Source organism: Acinonyx jubatus, chromosome B2 (genome assembly GCF_027475565.1).
Source record: "Acinonyx jubatus isolate Ajub_Pintada_27869175 chromosome B2, VMU_Ajub_asm_v1.0, whole genome shotgun sequence".
In the NCBI taxonomy this organism is placed as follows: Eukaryota; Metazoa; Chordata; class Mammalia; order Carnivora; family Felidae; genus Acinonyx; species Acinonyx jubatus.
Window position 1 is genome coordinate 50,071,314 of NC_069385.1, and position 10,252 is coordinate 50,081,565.

The 10,252-nt window shown below is 36.5% G+C and overlaps 1 pseudogene; it reads left to right on the forward strand.

The window, feature by feature from the left end:
• Nucleotides 1-508: 508 nt before the first annotated feature.
• LOC106968933 (CWF19-like protein 1) lies at nt 509-9,390 on the forward strand (annotated as a pseudogene).
• The last annotated feature ends 862 nt before the right edge of the window (nt 9,391-10,252 follow it).

A 10,252-nucleotide genomic window follows, 5' to 3' on the forward strand; every position in this document is an offset into this window, starting at 1 on the left:
CTCAGTCAGACAAAGGGACTTTGTCTAGGAAGTGTGGTAGAGACCCAGGTACAGACGGACCAACAAGAGTTGAAAATTGTCAATGGGAAAATGTCAGAGAACTACCAGTGAGCAGTCTTCAGTAATGGCAGAACCTCCAAAGAACCTATGCAGCCCACAACAGAAGAAAGAATCCATTGTAAAACACTGGCCAAGCCAGACAGTGTTTCACCAGCTCACAACAGTCCCAGGAAAGTAAGGCCATTACTGCCCCTTACTTTCCTTTCTCTTCTTCGTTCCATCTTGGAGGAGTAATGGCATCTATACCTTGATTTCATGAACTGTGGGGGTAGAGGATCAGGGGCAGAAACACGAGGCAATAAAATAGAAAAGAAGTCTCCCATATCTCCTATTCCTAGCAGGCGCAAGCAGGGAGAGTGGTAGGGCCCCCAGAAGTAGAACTCATCAATATCATTCTAGTTTCTTTTTCTAATTATGAAAGGCACAACTTCCAGACCCTTTCGTTTACATGGGGCATGTGACTATGTGCAACTTTAGAAATGGGACTGGAAATGCCATGTGTCGCTTTCAAACGGTAGCAGCGAGAAGACTCTGTGTGACCCTTGCACAGCAGCAGTAAGGAGGTGCCATATCAAAATGGCAGCATCCCAAGATAGATGGCTTTTGTTGCTGAGTTCCTGCAAAGAGGAGTTACTACTTTGGTCTGGAGAGGACTTAGGGTAAGTAAACAAACAAAAACAACCAAACAAACAAAAACCCAAACCTACTGGGGGTTTGTCTGTTACCACAGTATAACCTGATCCATCCTAATTAATACAAGGATGGAAGAGTTAACCTAGAATAAAATTTGGAGTTTCTATTACTACTTGGGACTGAACATACTAATTATTGGTCTAAAACTGTTTTAGGGGTCAAAGAGCCTAGAGGGCTTTATTATCTCGGAGCTTCTTTGAGATTTCATCCAAGGGCAGGGAAAAACTAGCACACAGAGATTTGCAGAGCAGTTGGGAGACAAAAAAGCATATTGCTTTATTATTTCAGCCTCAAAATGCATGCTTCTATTAGGCTGATTATGGAAGGTTTCTGGAAATTCTCACTAGCCTAGATCAACCTATTTAAGAGATCACTCCATGTAACAAGGAAAATATTAGTGCATAGATTTTTAAAAACAGGTTCACTTCCTTTGAGCTTCAGATATGGATAAGGTTAATTCACAAAGGAATGGAAAGGACTGCCACCCTCCAGGAGTTAAGATTTTACGCCTCTGAAAGATTTTTTATAACTTGAATAGGCTGTCATGCCATCAACTAATTAAAAAGACAATTTTCATTGCCTTAGATTACTGTTGGCCGTCTCTGCCATGGCAGTTGGGATGGAACACCATCACTGCCTCAGCTATGCTATTTGAATATCCATATGCATTGTTTAATTGTGGTAGATTGCAAAAATGGCCACAATGCTCGGCTTTTGGTCTTCTCTGTCCCTTCAATCTGGCCTAGTCTTTTGAGTTGATTTGGACAACAGTCTGAGGTGGAAGGAACAGAGTTCAAGTCCTAAGCCTAGGCTTGGCCTGGCTTCTTGGAATGCTGGAATTGCCATGTAAATAGGTCTAGGCTAGCCTGCCGGAGGGTGAGACGTGTGCAGCCCAATCACTTTTGTTGTCCCAGCTGGTGACCAGCCACCCTCCAGAGAGACCTCTGCCAGGCAGACCTTTAGGTGGCTGCCAACACATGTGGAATCCCAGCTACGACCAGACGAACTAGAAGAATAGAACTCCCCAGCTGAGACCTGTATGCAAGACCCACAAGATTATGAGCAGAGTAAATGGATGTTTTGATTCATTAACTTTTGGATGATCAGTGAAATGATAAAAGTGGTTGAAAAAATAGGGATGGAATACATATTGTTTGTAAGGAACTCTGCTAATTAATTACAAATGGTGACAGAAAGGAAAGGCTTATTATTATGGAACAAATGCCAGGTGTCATAAATGCTACATTTAGGCACAGAGGGTTAGGTTTTATGGCTGTGCATGTTTAGGTCTTGTATTAGTCAGCTTGGGCTGTCATAACAAAATACTATAGACTGAGTGGCTTCAACAACAGAAATTTATTTTCTCACAGCTCTGGAGGCTGGGAAACCTAGAGTCAAGGTGCCAGCTCAGTGGTTCCTGGTGAGAATGTTTCCTGGCTTGCAAAGGATCCTCTTTTCATTGTGCCCTCACATGACAGTGTCTCCTCATCTTATAAGGGCACGAGCCCCATAGAATGAAGGCCCCACCCTTATGATCTCACATAAATACGGTCATCTCTGTCACATATATGTCTGTATACCCATGCATCTGCTTCGGGGCTCTCCATTTTATTTCATTAGTCTATCTCTGTACTCACACCACATTATCTTAATTATCATAGCTCTGTAATTAGTCTTTTTGCAAGTAAAAGTAGTCTTAAATCATATTTGATAAAGCAAAATAGAAAATTAATTTTCAAAGTGCACATACACATCTTACTTGGCATTTTTATTATTTCCCTTCTCACATATTTTTATTTTTATATTTTAGAAATAAATTGTCAACTTGTAATATTATTTGAATAACAAAATAGAAACAGTTAGATAAAGTAAATGGCAAAGAATGTTTCAAGTCTATCAGATATTCCTACACTAAAGTTTTACTATAATGCATATACAAAGGCCTTTATACAAATTTTGTATTTTTCACTGTGCAGTGCTGAGGAAGTATTGCTGTTATACTGTTTTACATTTGAAGCACTTTATATTTTCTTCATGAAACAATGCTTTAAAGTATACATATTAAAACATAAAAGCTACATGTTAAAACATAAAAGAATGAAAAACTCAATTCTAAGAATATTACTGGTGGACTACTAGTATATTTTTTCATAATTTATACTCCAGCCGAAGCCAAGATACAGATCATTTGCTCCCCTGACATCATGAAGATATTTTCCTGTGTTGATAATTTTGTCTTTTCCACTCAGATCTTTAATCAGCCCAGACTTGATTTTATGTGTGTTGTAAAATAGTATTTTGATTTGTTGTTCAGATGGATACATTTGGTCTGAACAGTATTTTTGGAAGAGATTGCTCATCGTCCACCAATCTTTCAGGTCATCTCTGTCACATGTATGTCTGTATAACTATGCATCTGCTTCTGGGCCCTCCATTTTATTTCATTAGTCTCTCTCTGTACCCACACAACATTACCTTAATTATCATAGCTGTGTAATGAGTTTTAATATCCAATAAAGCAAGTCTTTGCACTAATTCCTCTATTTCAACATTGTCTAGTTATACGCACCCTCTGACTTTACATATAAATTTTAGAATCAGCTTGTCAATTTCCATGGCAAGAACATGCTATGATTCTGACTGGAATCATTTGGGGGGAATAAATTAATATAATTTATCTTTTCACTTACATGGTGGTTAAAGTCTTTTAATAAACCTTAAAATTTTTCTCACAGAATTCTTGAACACATTCCGTCAGGTATGTTTTTACGTAGTTTGTATACTTGGTGTTATTATAAATGTTACCTTTAAACTTTCTGTTTGTATTCTTACATTTATTACTGTAACTTAGGAACATAATTTATTTGACTATGCAGATTTTTATTTAGCAACTTCTCCTTACTCTTGTATTGATTGCAATAATTTATTTGTAAGTATTTTTGGTTATTCCTTTGCAAATGATTTGCAAATGAGTTTTTATTTCCTTATTCTTTCCAATCCTTACACACTTATTTCTTTTTCTTGTCATTCTGCACTAGTTAGAAACACTGGTAAAATATCAAATAAAAGAGGTATTGCTTGGAATCTCGGTCTTCTTTCTGAACTCAGAGGTAGAGCCTTCAGTGGGTTCTCACTGTGTATAAAGTTTACCATTGATTTAGAGTCATATTAAGGAAGTTCCCCTCTGTGTCTAATTTTTCAATAACATCAACATCAATGAATTAAGTGCTCTTTTTGTAATTGTTGAGGTATCTTATGATCTTTAATTTCATAATAGGGCAAATTATATTAATTAACGTTTTCATATTGATACAACTTTATCTTCCTGAAGTAAAATCAACTTTGTCATCATGGATTATGCCACTTACACTTTATATATATGTTCTAAATGCTTTTTGCTAATCATATTACTTATAATTTTTGCATCTATGTTTCATAAATAAATTTTGCTCATGATTTTCTTTCTTTACTATCTTTGTTGCATTATGGTATTAAAATCACACTAGCCTCATAAGTAAGTTTTCAGTGCCCTGAAAAAGTTTGATTAAGATTGAAATAATTTGTTACTTGAACACTGGTTTGACTTGATAGAGACTCTGTGCTTGGGATTTTCTTAGTGGAAATATTTTTGACTACTGATTCAATTTTCTAGTAATTACAGGACAATTCAGCCCTTCTAATTCTTCTTTAGGGACATTTGCTTATATATATTTTTTTCTGAAAATTGGTCAACATAGTTGAATTTTTTAATTTATAGCATAAAATTTTTATAAAATGGTTACAAATATTAAAAAATCTCAGAAATACCCAAATGAGTTATAACTTAGGTCCACACAAAAACTGCACATGGATATTTATAACAGCTTTACTTATGATTGCTAAAACTTGGAAGCATAACATGTCCTTCCTTAGGTGAATGGATAACAAACTGTGGTGCATCCATGCAATGAGATATTTTTCAGCAATAAAAATAAATGAGCTATCAAGCCATGAGAAGACATGGAGAAAGCTTACATGCATGTTGGCAAGTGAAAGAATTCAATCTGAAAAGGCTGCATACTGTATAATTTCTATTATAGAACATTCTGGAAAAGGTGAAACTATGAAGACAGTAAAATATCAGTGGTTGCCAGAGGTTGGGAGAGGCAGAGGTAAGGGTGTATAGAGAGCACAGGGGATTTTTAGAGCAGTGAAACTATCCTTCATGGTACTGTAATGTAGAGATATATATTACACATTTGTCAAAACTCATAGAATACACAGAACAAAGAGTGAACTCTAAACTGTTAACTTCAGATAATGATGTATCAACATGGGCTCATCAATTGTAACAAATATTCACATTAATGCAAGGTTTAATAATAAGGAAAACTATGCTCAGGGGAGAGAATGGGTGTATGGGAATTCTCCATATTTTCTGCTCAGTTTTCTGTAAACTAAAACTAATAGAAAATAGTCTATCAACTTAAAAAATAAATAAATAAGCATTGTATTAATTTACCTCTTCTCATAAGATGTTTCCTAGTTCCTTTTACAATTGCATCAACCTTTAAACATATTTTTCCATTAGTATATTACATTTTTATAATGATGGAATCCACAGCTAAGTCTTGGACCTAGTTTCTTCTTTTACAAACTCTTTATGTACCATTGAAACACTACATTTTTTCCTAATTGACTTATTTTTATGGGTATATTACTTTGAGAGACAGTTTTAAGAAATGTTCTCATTAATGTTGATTTCCTTCCTGAATAACCATTTTTTAATTAGAGCTTTATTATTGTTGGCAAATTGCAATATTTCTCAAGGTCAATAACATTTGCTAAGCACCAGCTGCACCAACTCAGATAATTCTCAGCTTACCTCAGTGTATTTTTGCTTAAAATGGTCAATTTAATAAATTTATTTATTTACAGTAACACCGCTGGTCACATAAATCCATCAGAGCAGATATTCTGCAACTTTAGACAAGTTCCATAACCCTGATATATTAATATTTTCCCAATGACCATGGGCAACAGAAAATAACCAATTTAGGCAATTAAACAAAAGTATATGTCTCAGGACACCCTATTTCATGTTCTCTTTCCTTTTGAATGCAACCCATCTGCACAAAAATGAAAACTTATGTATATAGCCCTCTGGTTGCCTAAGAGAATCTGGTTTTGTTTTACTTGAGATGTTAGGTTAATATGATTTTCTTGAACTTCAGAATTCAATCCACCCTTTTCATTTTGGACAGAAATTTTCCCCTTAAATTACAAATGATCTACAAAGTTAAAGGAAGCCGTAAGTTTGATTCTTTTGCATTGAGTTAAATAGCAAGTTGAAAATATCAGGCTTATTTTATGATATTCTCTGTAATATAGCAGAAAATTCATATTCTGAGATTAGTTATAATTTTTTCTAGTATTTGATTCATTTGTTTATTAAATTTGTGGGAACTACATGCATGAAAGTCACAGGAAAAAAATCTATCTTAATACACACATTTTGAGGTTTAGTTTAGAATTCAAGTTCTTTTATTTAGGATACACTCAAAACGAATTAAATTATTCCTGCTTAAAATTCCAAAATATTATGAACTATAATACTAACAGGAAGAAATTATGAAAATAATCTTTTCTTCTTTGATAATGTACTCATGTCTTGGACTTCATTGTATATTTTCACCGATAGATCTTGGGCACAGAATTTCTATTTAGTTAGTCTGGAGCAGGCATTTTTTAAACTTTCTTGAATAAAAAAAGAAACGACTCATAGTTCGATACTTACCTTTTAAAAATGACCTCTGAGGTGCCTGGGTGGCTCAGTCAGCTCAGTGTCAGACTCTTGATTTCAGCTCAGGTCATGATCTCACAGTCCTGAGATTGAGCCCCCTGGTGGGTCTTCGGCTGAGAGTGTAGCCTGCTTCAGATTCTCTCCCTCCCTTCCACTCTGCCCCTCCCCCCCTTTGGGAGGGCACTTGCACACATGCATGAGTGCACAGGCACATGCTGTCTCCCTCTCTCTCTCTCTCTCTCTCTCTCTCAAAAAAATTAATAAATAAAATAAATAAAAATGACCTCTGAAATTCAAATTCTATAAAAAATTCTAAAAATCAAATGTCTACACTAGGTCAGTTGATGAGAAAACAATTGTGGAATTACCATCATTGAATCTGTCAGGGTTAATCAAGGGGAGAATCCAAACCAAGTAGTTTAATTGAGGACATTAATACAGACTACTAGCTACAAAGGAGGAGGAAGGTCTACAAGACAATCAGGGAATGGTGAAGACACCCAGAATTTCACATCAGCAGCCAAAGATTAGTGTCAGACAAAAGTCATTGTATCTATCTATCTATCTCTATATATCCATATCTATATCTAATATATATACATATATATACATATACATATATAAATATATATGTGTGTATATATATACATATACATATATATGTATATATATGTATATGTATATATATATGTATATATTTATATATGTATATGTATATATATATACACATATATATATTTATATATATTGAGATAGGGAGGAGAAGAGAGAGAGGGAAAGAGAGGAGAAGCCCAAGCAGGCTCTGCACTGTCAGCACAGAGCCAGACACAGGGCTCAAACTCACTAACTGTGAGATCATGACCTGAGCCGAAATCAAGAGCCCGACACTTAACAGACTGAGCCACCCAGGTGCCCCAAAAGTTATTATAGAGTTGGAGAGACATCTAGAGTTGATGCTTCAAAGGCCCAAGAATACAGAGCATCTAGACAGAAGCTGGAACCACAGAGAAACAGCCACTCACGAAAGTAAGGCCCAGGCGGGGACTGGGATCATGGCAAGGAATGGCTCAACAGAAATTGTGGCCACAGAGAGAAGGTCTGCTAGAAAGGGATGGAATTATGGAGACTCAGTCTATGCTAGATATATAGCCAAAAGCCAAGAAGAAAGGCAGTGAAGTAACCTGGCTTCTCCCCCTTAGTCCTCCACTTTTTCTATTTGGTCTCCCATTAGCCATATCTATCCAGAAAACAAATGGCAAAGGGGGTATGGAAAATCAAGTTTATGGAAATCAGGACCCTGAGACACTGAACAGAAGAGTAACAAATTAATCTTTTCTCAGAGTGAAATAGTCATGATCTGGGGGAATTTGACAGAATATCTAGAAGGACTAGGAAAAGATTAAGAAATGTAGGGTTAGGATATACATATGTATATGTATATGTACATGTATATGTATGCATATGTATAATGACTATCAGTAATGTAACAGACAAATATTTACAGTATTAGCGCTTATATTAAGTTGTATGTCAAAGAAAAATTCTCAGGGATGTTTTTAAAACATATACAAGCTCTTGCATCAGTAGGAAATCTTGTTTTATGAAGTTCTTGGCAAATTTCTTACAAGGGCAACCTCTTATTGACTGCATGTGATGTGCCATCATGCACAGGGCTATACATGCACTTTCTTATTTCATCTTCACAAGAACTCTATGAAGTAGACACTATTGTTGTCATTTTGCAGATGAAGGGAGAAAGACTAATTGTCTGAGGTCACAGTGGTGGTATGTGGGAGAATTCCTATTCAAAGCCCTGTTTCCTGATCTCCAAGCTCTGTCTTGGTCACCATGTAATTCTGCCCCAGTCAGTGCTGCTTGAATGAAGCTTCATTATGTGCTATTCATAATCACCTTTCTGAGCAGATGGCTCTCTCCCACTTCCACAAAGCTGGATCACAATAATGATGGTTAAAATTAAATAGGTGTTTTATATTCAACCCACACACAGAAGATGAAACCATTCCTGCTTACATGAGATTTTAAAGACTATCTATGTACAGTTTTATCTCTTTAATCATCTGTAACTACTCTGTTATTCTCTAAGATGGCTAAGGGGATAGATAGACTGAAGCAGAGAAGGAAAGCATTCATCTACAGGCAGGGACTAACCTTCACCCAAAGCAGCCTCCAAAGTTGCTTAGCTTCCAGGACCTTGCTGGTTTTGCCTTGCCAGTCCTAAAGTGGAAAAGCATTTGGTGGTCAACACTGACCCACATTGCTACCTTTCCCTGGTCAAAGGAGGCTTAGCTGATGACCATGTCCTCATCCTGCCCATCGGACACTATCAGTCAGTGATGGACCTTTCATTCAGCAAGATGGTGGAAGAGGTGGAGGAGTATAAGACTACACTGAGGCCTTTCTTTAAGAGTTGAAAGAAATAGTGTGTTTTATTTTAGAGAAATTATAAGAGCTATCACCTCCAGCTACAGGTCATTTTCATGCCCCTCAGCCACTGCTTCGAGAATGGCATTAAAGATGCCTTCGTTACCCAGGTAAAGGAACAACAAATAGAACCAGCTGTTGGAAATCCAGAGCACTCTGACATCAAGCCCATTGCACAACCGAGAGCAACATATATTTATGTTGAACTTGACAGAGGAGAGAAACTTCTCCACAGAATTAAAACAAAAATTTTCCCTTGCAGTTGAGAAGTAAGGTGCTGGCCAGTGAAGCCATTCTTAATATCTCTGACTGGTCTGACTGGAGGCAGTGTCAGACAAGCAAGGTAAGAGGTGACCCTGGCTTATAGCTTCTGGAGAGACTTTGAGCCTTTTGACTTCATTCTGGATGACTAAGCAAAAGGAAAGCCACTTTATGAATTTCACAGGAAGTAGTAGCAACCTGTTTTTAAAGAAACTAGTTTCTCAGGAGACTCTCATGGAAACTGTCTGCAGCAAAAAGGCCTAATATTGAAATTTTTTTTGGAAAAAGTCACATTCTAGGTTGAAAACCTTATGTTAAAAGCCTGTCTGTTATCCAGCTCCAAGTACAGATTGTGTTTATCAACATTAAAAATAAAATCAAGAAAAAAAACATTTAAATTATCAAATAAAATCCAAATGCTTTACCATGAAAAAAAAATGCATCTGGAGTAGGGTTAACACAAATTCTGATATTTTTGCTTTATACTAAATTAGCAGGTATCTGGTTGACTATTTATTTATTATTAATTGCTGATACAGTGATACTGACAGGGTGTGTGTGTGCGTGTGTGCGTGTGTGCGTGTGTGCGTGCGTGTGTGTGTGTGTGTGTGTGTGCTGTAGGGAAGGGTGTAGCATGCTATTCCAGAACTCTTTCTCAAAATTGAATAAGACAATGGCATTCTAGAACCTGATTTTTAATGGGTGTCAGTACTCAGAAAAATAAAAGATATGCTATTTACTAACCAAATTTCATCCTTATATATTCCTTTACAATGCTACCCAGATGACAAACTGAACATGTTTCTTGAAAAAAATGTCCCTGGGGGAAAAAAAAAGGAAGTAAAGAGAAGAACCTCACTCTTCAGTTGCACCCATTCAGCATCATGAAAATCTGTGGGGCCAGCATGGCATTTGGTAAAGGGCACTTATCAAGGACTCAGGGGTCCCACCTGTGCTCCTCCTTAACTCTATGACCTTGGACATGTTACTTGGCTTCCTCTGATCACAGTCATT